We start from the raw sequence: 17,773 nt of genomic DNA, 5'->3' as shown, positions 1-17,773 counted from the left end.
CATTATACAGACTGAGCAAGTTATATTTAGGAATATACATGTATATATACATATATATATGGGGGTGAGGGGGGATGTGTGTGTGTGTGTGTGTGTGTGTGTGTGTGTGTGTGTGTGTTGGCAATAACAATGGAAAGAGAGGCCATGAATTTAAAAAAAAGACCAAGGAGGGGTTATGGAAGGGTTTGGAGGAAGGAAAGGGAAAGTAATTTTTAATTTAAAAAAAAAAAAAAAAAAAAAAAAAAAAAAACAGAGCCCAAACCTGTTCCCCCTGATGGATAACCTCACTCAGCCTTAATACAGGGGAGGATCTCTGTCCTGCCTGGACTTGATTGCCATGCTTTGTTCAAGCCCATGAGAGGCCTGCCCCTTTCTGAATAGAGATGGAGAAGGAGAAGTGGGGGGAGTAGGTGGGAGGGGGAACAGGAGAGGAGGGAGGAGAAACTATGGTTGATAGGAAAAAATCAATGAAAAACTGTTAATAAAATAAAGTAAAAATTAAAAAAAAAAAGATGCCAATTCCAATATTATGTAGTCAGGGATGGTGAAGTTTTACTATGTAGGCACAATAAGATAAATAATATTTTAGGCACAACCTGAAATTCACCAAACAAGATAGAAAAACACTTCATAGGCAAGCAGAAGTACTTTGAAATCTTTTCCCATCTCCCTTCACCACTTTCTGGAATGTTACCTACATAGCCAGGTAACACTCAGAGGTGCTTTTCTGATCAGGAACAGCTAACTGTGGTGTTTTGAGGTCTAGCCTCACCTCAGTACTTGATGACTACTTCCTTCCCCCTGGTAGAGACCACAGCCCCGAACACTAGGGCAATGGGATGGGTTCCTGAGAAAAGGAAGATAATGCAAGGAGACTGCGCACGAAGCACAGGGTTTATGGGAACTTAACGAACAGAAACACCAGTAGGGAGATAAACTTACTAACAGGCAGGCTACAGTGGCAATGAACTTCCCCCCGGAGCCAGCACAGGCCAACTGGACAAGTGGCACTTAACTCTAGAGTTCTTTCTGCAGAAAGGGGCCTTTGTAAGTTGATGGCACTGCGCAGCTGTTACCGGCGGTCAGGGACTGGGCTAGGCTTTTTCAGGATTTTAGCCACTTACTCAAGGAACTGGAATAAGTGCTCACACAGGTCACAATCTAGCAGGGAACTTTATTCAAAAGCAAAACGTTCTCACAGAGCAGGAAAAAATATACTGTCAAGAGCTACAGTGGACCACAAGAATGAACGGGCACTTAAGGGACCCGAATTATTGCCTCAGGTTTCCTCTTACGGGATTCAAGAGGAGGAGGAGTTTCGTTGACAGAGGGTATAGTGTGAGTGGTTCTCTGTTTTGATTGACAGGCTTGTGTGTTTGTTTCCATTGTTTAAAGCAAGCATGCGTGCAGCTGACACAGGTGGTGGTCCCAGGTTGCTAAGAGTCTGTCAAGGGCTTCATTAGCAGCCCAAACCAAGAGGGATTCCATGTTGCTAAATTATTCCTTATAAATTATACGCAATGATGTCATCAGCTCACTAGCCCACTTTCCCCTTATGTCAGCAGCATTCCAAAGAACAGCTGACCTAGCATATACGCAAGAGGCAGGGTCCCTCTACAGATGATGTCAGCTTGCTCGGTCTCCACTAGATTCTGATGACTAACCCTATCTGTACATTCAGTCTTCATCTTCTGGCTTGACAGGAGCCTTGGAAAACAGAAAGGAGAATTTCAGAGACATGGTATTTGAGCATCTCAGAAATCATACACATCCATCTCCCTTTTTGGGCAAACCTTTTCTAGGACATAAAAGGCCTAGCCTCTCCTTGTTTTAGACAGCATGTGCTTCTCAGCATTTTGTTTCTGTGTCTGGCATCCTTCCTAACAATTTTCCTAGTCCTTTGTGGATCTGTCATCAAGAAGAATGACCAGAGAGGGAGGGAGAGGAATAGAGATGAAGTGTGTGTGAAATGCTGTAAGGAGGAGCTAGAGAAACGGCCCATCAGTAGGGAACACTGATGGATGATGTCGTTCTGTATGCAGTAAAATATGTTGCTCTGATTGGTTGATAAATAAAGCTGTTTGGCCAATGGTGAGGCAGAATAGGGTTAGGCGGGACATTCTAACTAGAGCGGAGGAAGGAGAAAGGCAGAACAGAGGAGACGCTGCCAGCTGCTGCCATGAGAGCAAGATGTAAAGGTACCGGTAAGCCACGAGCCACGTGGCAAAGTGAAGATTTATAGAAATGGGTTAATTTAAGATGTAAGATCTAGCTAGTGAGAAGCCTGAGCCAATAGGCCATACAGCTCATAATTAATATAAGCCTCTGTGTGTCCATTTGTGTCTGAGCGGCTGCGGGACCACAAGGACGCAGGAGCCGGGTAGGCAGAGGAAAACTTTCAATTACAGAACACTTGTTTTTGCAGAGGACTATGGCTTGGTTCCCAGCACCTGACCCTGTGCTTGTGGCTCAAGACATCCATAACTCCAGTCCCAGGGAGATCCAATTCCCTCTTCTGGCTGCCTTGGGCACCAGGCATGCATATGATACACATACATACATACATACATACATACATACATACATACATGCAAGCAAAACACTTATACATGTAAATTTCAATTCAATTAAATTTAAAACCCTTGAAGAAATCTGTTACCTTGTATGCTTACTTAAAAACAAATAAATGAAGATATCCCAGCCCAACATATTAAGAAACATTGAACATCATCACTATGTGTGTTATATTCTCCATAACACATGGAAAGAATTCTTCCGGTGAGAAGCAAAAGCCACAAGCACAGGATCAGGAAACCCGGTGACATTGGGAGTCCCAGTTGGATGATTCTGTAGCTCTGTGCCTTCCCGATGTTAAATTAAGCTTTACTGAATCTCCTGCCATCCCCTAAACCAATGCTATCTCTTAATCACCTAAACAGAGTTCCTACCCATAATTTCCCTTGGCCTTTCCTGGGAAGGTGATAGCTTCATGGCCAGGGCAGCCGAGTTTTGTCAAGCAGCAAACGCATACACTCTATGTCAAGGAACCTCGCATTGCATAAGGACGTTTTCCTAATAAAGATGCACTCTGAGCAGCACTCTGTGCTGCACTTTCACCATGCAATTGCTTCAGTGGGTTATTCCGTGCCCTCTCATTCCTCAGATTGGAGCCAGGTTTCTCTGCAAACACTCTCACAGCAAGCACACAGTGGCACCTGAAGAGAAAGCAGAGTCGAGTTGCTAATGTCCTGACGTCTCACTAACAGGAATGGGGATACTGACTTGAATTTAAAAAAAGAAAAAAAAAACAGTAAATAAGAGCATGAATGATTAAGCAAGGAAATTAGTAATTTGAAGAGCAAAAACTAATATAATGTTTGAGTAATATGAGAAAGGATATTAATTTGAGATAAGTATATAAGTAAAAACTTTTCTAGTTGATAAGTAAAAGTCCTATTGGTTTTCTATTGCTGCAGCAATGTCTTATCTGGCCCTCTGTGGATCCTCTCTGTGTCTCATTGTGCTGAACTTGAACGGCCAGCAAGAGCTGCCATCTCATCCGAGATGGGGCTCTTTCCCAGCCTCTCAGCTATTGACAGAACTCATTTCCTTGCGGTTGTGTGACTGAAGCTGGTACTCACTTGCTGTCAGCCCCAAATTGCTCTCCTCTCCAGAAGCCACCCTGGGGTCCTTGTCATGTGATCTTCTTCTTCGAAGACTAAATTCTGCTGTGGGATATTCCTCTTGCACACTGTAAAGATTTGTCACTGGAATTGATTCAATAAAACACTGATTGGCCAGTGGCCAGGCAGGAAGTTAGACAGGACAACAAAACTGAGGACTGGGATGAAGAAGGGCAGAGTCAGGGAGACATGAGCAAGCCGCACAGGAAGCAAGTGCCAGAGAACTGGTAAAGCCACGGCCATGTGACAATACACAGATGAGTAGAAATGGGTTCATTTAAATGTAAGAGCTAGTTAGTAATAAGTCTGAGCCATCGGCTGAGTGTTTTCTAATTAATACACGCTTTTGTATGTTTCTTTGGGACCAGGTGGTCAGGAAAGAAAAACTCCACCTCTGCTTACATAATTCTTGAAGGCTAGTAAAATTTTTTTCAGAAAAGTCCAGTCAGTCCCTCTTTTGAAGGGCTGCCTGTAAAAGACAAGCACATCTGAGATGATGTATCTTTTATTAACTAAGAGTCAACTGATTAGTGACCTAGGCACTAAAATCCTGACCACATTATACACGGGTCCATCTATCCCCAAAAGGAAGGCCCCACACAGAGACCACAGAAGTTATTAACCAATAGAGATAAATGTTAAAAACAGAGAAACAGACACACTACTTAAGCATGTATTTCATCTTTTTACAACCAAAAGACAGCTATGCATCACTTGCTTTTGAGAAATGTACCTGGGCAGAGAGACACACTGACACCTATCAAGTTTTCACAAAAGCTTGTTAAGTTTATTCATATCATTATGATAAGACCAAAGGATAAACGTGTAGGGGGCATGTGAAGTCCTGAGAGAGTATGTATCATTTGACATGAGCACAGTCATGTCAAGGACCCCAAATCCTCAGCCCCATGAAAGTGACAAAGCCTAGGTAAGGCCCAGAGGGGTGGCAACTCTTCCTCTGGCCCATGAGGGGAGACTGACAGTGTGTGCAGAAAATGTCCACTGTACCTTTCTCCTCCTGGATGTTTACAGCCTGAAGACTGCCCCCCTGCAGAGACTGCTCCTTGTGAGATTAGCTAAACCTGCCTCCTATTCAGCCGTACACCATTAACCCCACCTCCTGTTCAGATGGATGCAGTAACCCACCTCCATGTTCAGCTGTACATAATAAACACACTGGGCTTCCATCAGAGAGTTCAGGCCATCAATCTCAGACTTTCTGTGTACCTACATCTGTTGTTTCTTTAGGGTCTGTTATTTCTTCATTCCATTGATTCCATTGTTGCCCATAGTCAGGGTTCTAGGACCCAAGCTATGTAAGGATGCAGCACAAAGAAAGGCTGTTCTAGTAACTATGTGTGTCAATCAATAAACCATGTGATTTAATTCTATTTTATGTGTCATTGGAAGCTCTAAACACCATTAATTCTTCATCCATTGTTCTCTTAACTTTCTAATAAGTCTCTCCCGGATTTCCTCCTATATTATGAGTTGGGTTTTTCCCATTTGTTTGTTTTTGTTTTTGTTTATATAATATAAGACATTATGCTATTCTTGAAATTTGAATTACAAGAGGTATAATGAAAAAAATCGCACCTTCCTAGATTTGTGTTGCTGGTCTCTGCTTTGTTCAGATTGTCTTAATGGGTAAATTCTCCTTTTCCTCTGTGTACTCCTCCTGGATGATTTCATCCATGGCTGTGGCTTTAACTACCTCCTCAAACACAAGCTAATGAATCTCACATACACATTCATTGCTCTGACATCCCTACTAAGTACCATACATAGGTTCAACCCTTCATGGATATTTCCAACTGATGAATCCTCAGTACATTTAATTTAATAAATTTGAATTCTAATTTATTATTTGCAACAGCAAAACCTTTCCTTTTCCCAAATCTCCTTCAGTTGATGGTACCGCTATTCCCTTAGCAATAAAAGTTGGAAAGGGTACAGTGGAGCAGACATGAGAAGGACTTTTCAAAACTCACAAGATTAGGCATTGGGGAATGAGCCTTGGTAAACAGAGGGGAAGCTGTTTATGCTAAACCCACTTAGCAAGTCTTGATAAAACTGGATTTTTACAAAGATGTCTACAGATAGGCCTGGAAAAGATTCAGGCACCTGATTAACATTTGTTCACACCAAGACTCAGTCAGACTCAGAGAATCCCTGATCAGGTAAGGATTGCTCTTTTGCATAGCATGGTCAGGGAGGAACTTTCTGTGAAACAGTTGAGTCCTGAGCCATCCTGGTACATCTGGAACAAAAGCATTTCAACTAGAAAAGGCAATAGCAGAGGGCCTGGGAAGAAAAGGGCAGCGAGTGTGGTAAAGAGCTTGAGGAAAGAGGACTTTGCATCCACCGGGACACAGGGAGAGGGAGTAGACAGAGCTTGCAAAGCTTTCCCAGAATTTTGTGTTTTACTCTGAATGAGAAAGGGGACAAGAATATTTAATTGTGTTTTACAATCTTCCTCTGGCTGCACTGTGGAGAGGAGGTGGCAGGCATGGGAAGAATCTAGGCGAGTACTGACCGGCATGCTTCACAGTGATCCAGATGAGAAGTAACAGAGGCTGAACAAGGCTCCAGCCAGAGTCAGGGTAGGGGAGCTGGTAGCTAAAGCAGACTCCTGGAAAGCTTTCCACTGCTAACCTTTTGGATGTGATTCAGGGAATATATTGTCTGCACAACAAAACGAGAGTTATATGAACTCCAAACGTCTTACTTTACACTGGGCTGCTGTTTCTTCAGGTTCAGATCTTCAAAGCAACAACATCACAGTGCTTAAAGTATACATTTTCGTAGATTTTTTTTTTTTACAGAGCCAGACAGTATTTGGGCGATAAAAAGAGAAACTGCAATAGGAAAAATGGAGATTTCAATACAGACATGAACTCAATTCCAAATATATATCATACAGGAGTTGGGGGTCTGTAGATAAAAAGTTACTGAAGAAGCGTGGAGAGGGATAATCCTTGTAAAAGGATAATCCTCGACAGGATTCCTGCAGAAAGCAGATAAAGCTAGGAGAATGTCCCCTGGGGAAGAGTGGCAAATAGGGAATTTGACCAAATGAAGAGAATGATCAAGGGTGGGAGAATCTTACAAAACTAACTTTAAAAGATTTTTGCTGAAACGTGGTATGCAAACACAAACACAGAGACCCAAAGATCAAGACATATTCAAGAAAAGGGCTTGGATATGGTAGTACACAATGCCAGCACTTGGTGGCAGAGGCAGGCGATTGCCACAAGTTCAAGCCCAGCCTGGGCTACATGGTGAATTCTAGACAAGCCAGGGTTATAGACTGAATCCCTGACTTGGAGAGAGTCAGGGAGGAAGGAAGGGAATGGGAGGGCATAGTGAAGTGAGAGTACCTTGATAGGAATCTCTTTCTTTAGGTTAAAGAATTTTCATATGATTTTGTTGAAAACATTTTCTGTGCTTTGACCTGGGTTTCTTCTCTTCCCTCTATTCCTATATTTTTTTAGATTTGGTCTTTTCATGGTGTCCCAGATTTCCTGGATGTTTTGTGGCAGGAATCTTTTAGATTTAACATTTTCTTTGACTGGGGTATCCATTTCTTCTGTTGTGTTTTACATGCCTGAGAGTCTGTCTTCCATCTCTTGTATCCTGTTGGTGATGCTTGCCTCTGAGGTTCCTGTTCTGCTTCCTAAATTCTTCACTTCCAGATTTCCCTCAGTTTAGGTTTCCCTATTGAGTCTACTTCCACTTTTAGGTCTTGAACTGTTTTATTCATTTCCTTCCACTATTTGTGTTTTCATAGAGTTCTTTAAGGGGTTTATTACTCTTTAAGGACTCATCATATTCATAAAGGCTATTTTAAGGTCTTTTTCTTGTGCTTCGGCTATGTTGGAATACTCAGGGCCTGCTATGGTAGGGTTGCTGGCCTCTAGTGGAGACATATTGTCCCGGCTGTTATTACCTTTTTATGCTGATTATCTAGGCATCTGACATTGGGAAGATTATAATTCTAGGTGCTGATATCTGATCTTGTCTTTATCAGGTGGGTTCCTTGGTTTGTGTTGCCCTCTCTGGTTCTTAGGAGGTTAATGTGTTATCTGGTAGGGAATTAATAGGATAGGTGTGGCCACTACGGGCTCCAGGTAAAATGTGATTCTGGGTATTGGGAGTTGGCACATAGGAATGAGGAAAGCCTGGACTGGGGGCCTGAGGGAGTCCACATGAGGGAGAAAAGCAGGCTGTTCCACCAGCAGGCTTAGGTCCCTGGAAATGGGAGCAGAGAGTGAGGAGAGGCCAACGCAGAAGCTCTGCTACAAAGCTGGAGATGAGAATGGGGAACTGGATTTGGAGGGATGGAGGGAGAGGTGAAGATCTGCAACTAGCCTACATGCTCCCCTGTCTGGAGTGGCCCGAGGGTTCCCAGGGAGTGCCTATTAGAGGTGGTGTCTGGGATAAGGCAATGAGTTGGGTGAAGAAAATTTGAAAAGGAATCTGTGTGATCCACTGGAGAAGGGGCAGAGAGGAAGGTGAGGCCTGAGCAAATGGTCTGCCGTGGAGCCAGGGATGGATCTGAGGGACTGGAATTGGAGGAGAGGAGGAATAAGTGAGGGTCTGTCTGCAGTTACCCTTACCTGTTTCCCTGGTCAAAGTGCAATATCTCATACTTTCAAGCACACAATGTAGTTCAATTAAGATTTCTGTATGTTGTTGATATTTTGATATCTATTTATTCTCTCTGTGTGTATATATGTATGTGCATGCCTACCACATGAGTGCAGGAGTCTGCAGAAATCATAAAAGGGTGTTTGATCTCCTAGAATTGGAGGTACTAGTGGGTGGAGCTGATGCCTGATGCCTGAACCCAGGTCCTCTGCAAGAGCAGTAATCACTCTTAACCACTGAGTTACCTCTCTGGCCTGTTTTATAACCAAAATAAACTTATATGTGAAACTTCCCATTTCTACAAATATAAATTGCCACTTGAGTTAAACAATCATTAAAAGCCTTCATGTTGGCATAAATATTGGCAATAGGCGAGCTGTAAATCTTTGCAACTGCCTGGATGAAGAAGCTAGTGGAGAGAAAGCCACATGTCACACAAATCACCACATGACAGAGACGGGAGCTTTAGAGAAAGAGAGAAGCCTGCAGTGCTGTTGAAACCATGCTTAGAACAGAAATAGGAAGAAGGAAAGGTTATCCTTTCTGAGCAATTCAGAAAAGCAGTTAGATTTCTAAAGTTGCATGGCTGTAGCCCTGTAAGGGACTGTGGCTGAGAGCAGGGAGTCTGGGAAGGAAAACTACACTATCTCTTATGGAGATAATTATTTGTATCTCTTTAACATGGCTTAATGTGATCTCACCTTCCTTGGGGGTAATTTCTGGCCTGATTTTCTCTCTGTTGCTGCAATAAACACCATGACTAAAAGCAACTTGAGGAGGAAAAGGTGTATACAGTCCAAGAAAAGAAAAGCTAAGGCAGGAATCTGGAGGCAGGAACTGAAAGAGAGACCATAAGAGAAATCCTGCTTATACTCTTACTCAGCTTTCTCAGCCACTTTTCTTATATAGCTCACACCCATCTGCACAGAGATGGCATGGTCCACAGTGTGCTGACGTGTCTTACATCAATTAGCAATTAAAAAGATGCTCCACAGGACAGTTAATGGTGGCAATATCTCAACTGAAGTTCCTACCTGCCAGATGAGTCTAGCTTGTGTAAAGTTGACAAAAAAAAAAAAAAACCAGCTAGTATAGTCCCTTAGTGTGATCCTTGGTTTTCTGTCAACTTAACACAAGCCCAGGATATCTGGGGGGAGGGACATTATTGGATTGCCCTATAGGCAAATCTGTGGGGCATTTTCTGGATTAATGATTTTGATGTGGGAGGACCTAGTCCATTGTGGGTGATGACACCCATAAGTGGTGGTCCTAAAGTATATAAAAAAGCAAACTAAACAAGCTATAATGAACAATCCAGCAAGCAGTATTCCTCTGTGGCTTCTGCTTCAGTTGCTGCCTCTAGGTTCTTGCCTTGAGTTCTTGCTTTGACTTCCCTCAGTGATGGACTTCTACCTGGAAGTATAAGGTGAAATAAACCCTTTCCTCTCTGAGTTGCTTTTGGTCATGGTCTCTATCACAGCAAAAGAAACACTACCTAAGATACTGATCCAGAAGACTCGCTGCTGGGTTCCGCCCAACCTGTCAAACAGTAACTGAATAGGGGAATGAGGATTAAGAAAAAACAGCATGGGTGGGCTTTTGGGAGCCCAGTGTCTAGGGTGTGATACCTTGCACAACCTTGGTGCAGCAGGGAGGGCCTTGGACCTGACCTGTCTCAGCTGAGTGTGCCAGGTTCTGCTGACTCCCCATGGGAAAATTTGGAGATGGGGGTGGGTTGAGGGGGAAGGCTGGGTGTGGGAAGAGGGAAGAGGGGGTATCTGTGGTTGGTATGTAAAGTGAATAGAAAATTTCTTAATAAAATAAATGGTCTCTTTCCTTGTTCTCCCACTCTGTTCCCATTCCAGCTCAAACCTCCTACTCCCTTAGCTCTCATTCCCCCATCCCTTGCCCCCTGTTACCCGCCTCACCCCCAGTTTGCTCATGTAGATCTCATACATTTTCATCACTGGGCGATCCATGCATCCCTCCTAGGGTTCTCCTTACTAGCTAGCCTCCCTGGAGCTGTGGGCTGCAATCTAGTTATCCTTTGCTTTACGTCTAATATCCATTTATGAGTGAGTACATAACATGTTTGTCCTCCTGAGTCTGGGTTACCTTACTCAGGATGATATTTTCTAGTTCCATCCATTTGCCTGCAAACATCATGATATCATTGTTTTTCTCTGCTGAGTAGTACTCCATTGTGTATATGTACCACATTTTCTTTATCTGTTCTTCAGTTGAGGGGCATCTAGGTTGCTTCCAGGTTCTGAATATTACAAATAATGCTGATATGAACATTGTTAAGCATGTGTCCTTGTGGTATGATTGAGCATTCCTTGGGTATATGCCCAAGAGTGGTATAGCTGGGTCTTGAGGAAGATTGATTCCCAATTTTCTGAGAAAGCGCCATACAGATTTCCAAAGTGGTTGTACAAGTTTGCATTCCCACCAACAGTTTAGGAGTGTTCCCCTTGCTCTGCATCCTCTCCAACATAAGCTGTCTTCAGTGTTTTTTATCTTAGCCATTCTGACAGGTATAAGATGGTATCTCAGAGTTGTTTTGATTTGCATTTCCCTGATGACTAAGGATGTTGAGAAATTCCTTAAATGTCTTTTGGCCACTTGAGATTCTTCTGTTGAGAATTCTCTGTTTAGCTCTGTAGCCCATGAGAGCTTAGGGGAGCAGGAGGTTCAAGCTGGAACGGGAATAGAGTAGGAGAACAAGGAAAGAGATACCATGATAAATGAAGGCACCATGAGGATAAGGAGAAGCAGAGTGCTAGGGAGGTTCCCGGGAATCCACAAAGATGACTTCACCATAGGCTATTGGCAATGGTTGAGAGGGTGCCTGAGCTGATCTACTTTGGTGATCGGATGGCCGAATACCCTAACTGTCATGATAGAACCATCATCCAGTGACTGATGGAAGCAGATGCAGATATCCATAACTGGTTCCCAGGCAGAGCTCCAGGAGTCCAATGGAGAGATTCTATGAGCAAGAGATATTGAGACCATGATTGGAAAAAGTACAGAGACAACTAGCCAAACTATTGGAAACACATGAACTGTGGACCAATAGCTAAGGAGCCCCCATGGTACTAGACTAGGCCCTCTGGGTAAGTGAGACAATTGTTTAACTTGAACTGTTTAGAGGGCCCCCAGGCAGTGTGATTGAGACCTGTCCCTAGTGCATGAGCTAGCTGGCTTTGGAACCTAGTGCCTATGGTGAGACACTTTGCGCAGCCTTGGTGCAGGGAGGAGGGGCTTGGACCTACCTCAACTACTAGGCTCTGCTGACTCCCCATGGGAGACCTTGCCTTGGAGGAGTTGGGAATGAGGGGTGGGTTGGGGGAGAAGGCTGGAGGGTGTGAGGAGGAAGGACAGGAGAATCTGTGGTTGATATGTAAAATGAATAGAAAATCTCTTAATAAAAATGGGGGAAAAAAAGAAAAAGAAAAAACAGATAGGAAAAACAAACACATAAAAGAAAAGACAGAGAAACAGGATAGATTCAGGAGGGCTCTTGGTGAATACTGCAGCAGCCCCGAGTTTATTTCTCATTGCCTTTTTATACAGAAGCAAGAAGGCAAAAAGACCTCCCCCTCTCAAAGACACCATGGTTCAAGAAACAAACAAGCATAATCATCTCCTTAATTCTTAAGACATCTGGTAACCATGCCTCTGGCCAAACATCCTGTTATCCAGCCTTAAGGAGCAAAGACAAGCTTGAACTCCCTGACCTTGGGTAAAGATGGAATCAAGCCACAAACTAGAGTCATTGTGAGCTCTCACAACTGGCCAGCCCAACTGGAATGTGGCGTCTCCACCTAGGCCAGAGATTGCATTTTCCTGACCAGAAAGAAATAGTTTTTCCTTCATGAGCCTTTAATGCTTTTGTAACACTCCTCATTTTTCACAAAGATTCAATAAGTGAAGTAAATGCAGCCATCAACTTTTAAAAATAGCCTATATAGAAAATAAAAAGCATTAGACTACAAACAGACCAAGATAAATGCATAAACTTCAAAAAAGATTTGTTATCTTAAGACTTGAAAGCCTATTCATTATCAATTGCATAAAATGATTTGTAGCTACTCATTATAATGTATACTTTGGTTTGTAATGAAGCATGCCACAATTATTTAAAGCCTTTAATTGGCAGATAAATGAACTATAATGAATGGCAAGTAAGATCAATTATAAATGTTCATCAGAAGGATAATGTACCTTTTAATAAAGATGGTGAAAATCTTGAGCAGCACCTGTTGCTCAGTCAGGGTGCTGGAAGTTTGCGACGATGACCAAGGATCCGAATAATACTGTCTGAGCATCATATCAGTATGTTTAGAAAGTGCTTCCTCAGCAGGTCTGTAGGGAATGAACAAACTCCAGAGAGACCTTTGTGATCCTCCCTTAGGCTATCAAACTAGTGAAATGATGGCCCTCAAGAAATTGAAAATTCCTCAGGAATCTCACATTAGGAGGAGGAAAAGGCTGAAGCCTGGTGTCAGCCAAAGGAAGAATTTGCCTCCCAGGAAGAGATTTTACACAGTTGACAACCTAGAGCCAAAATAACAGTATGTCAGTGATGTACAGACTACATCTGGACCAGGTCTTCTCAGTTATGCATATCTCATGCCTGCTACTTGACCCTAAGTTTTATGTCAGGACCCAAAAGATGGACTTGATGGCATGGAGTATGGGGATATCATGACCTCTTTGTTTCTTTGTTCCTTTTCCAAATGTGACCATATAGAATGATTCTAATTCTCCCTTCTCTGCTTTTCACTATCATGTGTCTCTTTAGTTGGCCTACTGAGGACAGACGAGTGCTTGAACCTCACCACTTCACCAATCAGGATATCAGAAGAGGCTCTGGCCCTAACAACTCCAATAACAATTTTGAGCATCAACCACCTTCAGCAAGTTGACTAGAGGATGGGAGTAAACTGAATGGTCCTAAGAAACTGCTAGAACCACTTTGTCCCAGGGGCTTTTCTTATCTTCCCACTTGAGCTGGTATCTTTCTAATCTCTATTTGGTAAAGCAGAGAAATGAATATTAAGACTTCTTCTGGACTCTCAAGAAGCTGATGCTTATAAAGTTTCTCCCCAATCAGGCGTTGTCTTGCTTTTGTATTGGGAACCCCTTTGACCATATATTACTGGACTTAGGATCACAATATATGCCCCAAAGAGCTAGGTTCAGGCCGCATATCCTTGATAAGCCCATTTTTAAAGGTTATTTATTTATTATATATACAGTGTTCTGCCTTCTTGTGTGCTTGCATTCCAGAAGAGGGCACCAGATCTCATTACAGATGATTGTGAGCCACCATGTGGTTGCTGGGAATTGAACTCAGAACCTCTGGAAGAGCATCCAGAGATCTTAGGCTCTGAGCCATCTTCCCAGTCCCTGATAAACCAATTTTGAAAAGTCAAAATAATAGTTAAAATCAGAAAGAGGATATTTATTCAATATGTCCACATTAGGAAGAAGGACAGAGATCCAGTGACACCTCTCTCCCAAAGTCCATCTTCAGGGTCCTGAAGCAAAGTTGATGTTTAGGTAGATGGTCAGAGTTATGGACAGCTGGGCAATTCTAGTCAAGGTATGGTCCTACCCACCACTGGCCCATTGCTGTCTCTTTGGTAAGGTGGTCTACAGTTGTAAGTCTCTTTTAGAGAGAGGCTTCCCCTTTCACTAGCTCATACTTTAACCCTTCTCTTCTCAGGTCATGAGGTTTGCAGTGTACCTTAAGTCTCTTGGGGTCCAAAGTTTCAGTAGTCTTATAAACAAAGTAAGCATGCCTCTTTTGAATACCTTCATCCTATGTAACCCTGGTAGGTTGCCGACACTCAAATTGAGGGTCCTATGACCACAAATTTGCTGGTAGCTGTAGCACAAATTCTAATTTGTCTTAATAATAAAAACCCAAAGTCAGATATCAGGGTAAATGCTGAAAGATCAGAGAAGGAAAGGAGCAGCCACAGTCACCTCTTACCTCTCAGACTCCTCAGACCGAAAAGGGGCCGAGTCCTGTCTCTGCCCTGCTTTAATACTTCCTCTCTCTGCCTAGCTATATCATCACTTCCTGTCTCCTGCCTGTACAGACCTCCAGACATCTATGGTTAACTAGTGGCTAGCTCCATCCTCTGATCTTCTTGCAAGCTTTATTTGTTACAACACAAACAAAGTATTATCATAGGCAGCAATAATTATGCTCAGTGGGTTTTTAAAAATTACATGAAGTTGGGAGGAAGACATGGTGATGGAGTGGCTAGAAGTTGGAGGGGAGGGAATGGAGATGAATATAATCAAAATACATTGTATACATGTATGAAATTCATCTGGAATTAACTAAAACCCAAGCATCTGGGTACACCTGTGATGGATTTTTCTTAATTAAATCATTTGAAATAGGAAGACTTATCTTTAATCCAGATCTCTCTTGAGATGGGAAGATCCACTTTAATATGGACCACACCTTCTGCTGGCAGCCTTATAAAGGACATGGAAGAAGGAAACACTGTTCTTTGCCTATTCCTTGTCCTTGCTCTTGCTGGCGAGTTCATTCCTTCACTGGTATGAGAGCCTATTTCCTCAGGATTCTGGTGTATGCTCAAGACCAGCTGAGACATCCAGCCTTGTGGACTGAACAACTACTGGATTCTTGGACTTTTTATTGGTAGACCAACATTGTTGGACTAATTGGACCACAATCTGTAAGTCACTCTAATAAATCCCAGATAGATAGATAGATAGATAGATAGATAGATAGATAGATAGATAGATAAATAGATAGATAAATAGATAGATAGAGATAGATAGATAGATAGATAGATAGATAGATAGATAGATAGATATAGATGGATGGATTTATTCTGTAAGTTATATTCCTCTGGAGAGTCCTGACTAATATATGTCCCATGTCACAAGGACAACATATGTATTGGCTTGTCTGATTTGATTCCATGTTGAGGGAGTACTTGACAGATGTCAAGGAGTTAATGCCAATGAACCCTTTATGGCCAATTCAAGAGTGGTTCTTAGGTCAGACATTTTTCCTGTACTCCATTCTATTTCCCTGGTGAGAAATGTCCTACTCTCTCAAAAAAACCATTCAGTTTCCTTTGTCAGGAACTGTATTTTTGCAGAATATTAACAGACAACAGTTTGTCATAAGGCTTTACAAAAACACAGCTCTCAAGAGCAAACGCTTCTGTGATGTGTTAACAGACAACAATTAAATAGCATTACAAAACTACAACCAATGGAGTAAATATATTTCAAAAATTAAGTATTTGTTAGCAGACTTACCAACATTCAATATCTTTCAGTTATCAGGAGGTATGGACTGGGGTGCACAAAATTAAAGCCTATCTAATTGCTTCGCTAAAGAAGTCATAATATAATTAGGAATACACAAATATAATACTTGAAGATGTTTAATATCATTAGCAGTTCTATTTTAGAGGTCACCATCTCTGTATTTTCTTAAGCTTTGTGTCTAAGAAGGCATATATATATATATATATATATATATATATATATATATGCCCACAGAGGTTTCCTAGTGAAATCTGTGTTTGTTTACCCAGCAGGACTGCATAAGGGGATGGAATGACCACATGCACATTTACCAGGTGTTTGGAAGGGTCTGCACTTGGCTGTGCTAGGGAGAGGTCTTTTGCTCCACCCCTTGGCATTCCTTTTAAAAGCTCTTTAGAAGGGACATAAGGGGATGGTGGATAAGGATCCAGGCCCTCCCAAGCTGTCCTGTGTTTCTATCTGTCTGTCTACCTTATTCCTTCCATCTAAATATTTTACCCTGGGTAAAAGTGGAAGCAGGTCTCCCACATATACATATATAAAAGAGCCAGCAACAATGAGCATCATCACATAGATAAATTATTCAGAATATATATAAAGTAAGCGTCTACCATTGAATAAATTCAGAATCTTTACTCAGTAGGATAATAGGGTTCCAGCATTCTAACAAAAATATTTTTAACTAAATCTCTTATAAAAAAAAATATAGAAGAGGGTATTAGCAATAAACCATTTCTTTCTGGAGCTTGGGGGAGGAAGTATTTCTATTTGGGCTGTGAAGGAAGAGCTCACACCAACAAGTAGACTCAGTGTTGTCAGCATGGGCAAAGGAGACCCCGACAAACCATGAGGCAAAATGTTTTCATTTGCCTTCTTGGTGCAGACCTGATGAGAGGACCACAAGAAGAAGCACCCTGACCCCTCAGTCAACTTCGCCAAGTTCTTAAAGAAATGCTGTGAGAGACAGAAGACCATGTCTGAAAGGGAAAAGTCAAAGTTTGAAGATTGGGACAAGAGCAACAAAGCTCGTTATGACATGGAAATGAAAAATTATGTTCCTCCCAAAGGTGATGAGAAAGGGAAAAGGATCCTAATGCTCCAAAAAGACCACCACCTTCTTCCTGTTTTGCTCTGAACATCACCCAAAGATCAAAAGTGAACACCCAGGCCTGTCTATTAGAGATACTGAAAAAAAAAAATGGGTGAGCTCTCTGAACAGTCTGCCAAAGATAAACAACCCTATGAGCAGAAAGCAGCCAGACTAAAGGAGAAGTGTGAAAAGGATGTTGCTGTACACTGTGCCAAGGTCAAAAGTGAAGCAGGAAAGAAGGGTCCATGAACCAGAAAATGGGGAAGAGGGGGAGGAAGAAGACGAGGAGGAAGAACAAATGCTGTCCTAAAAGGTGTGGCGTACATGTACTCAGGCAACTATTTTGCTAAGAATGTGAAATTCAAATGCAGCTCAACATTAGCTTCAGTATAAAAACTGTACAGATGTTTGTATAGCTGATGAGATTCTCTATAGAGAAAATACTTTTATAAAAAAAAAGGGGGGAGTTTGTAGCTTTTTCAGGGCCTACAATGTACAGTTAGATTTAAAGCTTTTGATGTTGAATGTTCCTAAATATTTAATGATTTCTTCAATTTCTTATGGTAGCCCAGCGAACTTCATAGGACTTTGTATTACCAGTAAATTTTGTGGGCTTTTTTAGGATGTTGCATTTTCTTTGTTTTAAAAAATGGAATAAAATAGTGTATATTTTAAAAATGGAACAGTTGACAGGCATCTAGGTTGTTTCCAGGTTCTGGCTATTACAAATAGTGCTGCTATGAACACAGTTGAGCATGTGCCCTTGTGGTATGATTAAGCATTCCTTGTGTATATGCCCAAGAGTGGTATAGCTGGGTCTTGAGGAAGATTAATTCCCAATTTTCTAAAAAACCACCATACTGATTTCCAAAGTGGCTGTACAAGTTTGCACTCCCACCAACAGTGGAGGACAGGGGAATCTGCGGTTGGTATGTAAAATGAATAGAAAATCTCTTAATAAAAAAATTATTTAAAAAAATGGAACAGTGTTACTATAAATAGATGTTAAACTGTA

General features: G+C 41.9%; 1 pseudogene; it reads left to right on the top strand.

Moving 5' to 3' along the window:
- The first annotated feature begins 16,385 nt into the window (after positions 1-16,385).
- LOC114704058 lies at positions 16,386-17,179 on the top strand (annotated as a pseudogene).
- The last annotated feature ends 594 nt before the right edge of the window (positions 17,180-17,773 follow it).

This window comes from Peromyscus leucopus, chromosome 14, assembly GCF_004664715.2.
Source record: "Peromyscus leucopus breed LL Stock chromosome 14, UCI_PerLeu_2.1, whole genome shotgun sequence".
Lineage (NCBI taxonomy): Eukaryota > Metazoa > Chordata > Mammalia > Rodentia > Cricetidae > Peromyscus > Peromyscus leucopus.
The sequence above is the reverse complement of the archived record's forward strand: the minus strand, read 5'-3'. Positions and strand labels throughout refer to the sequence as shown.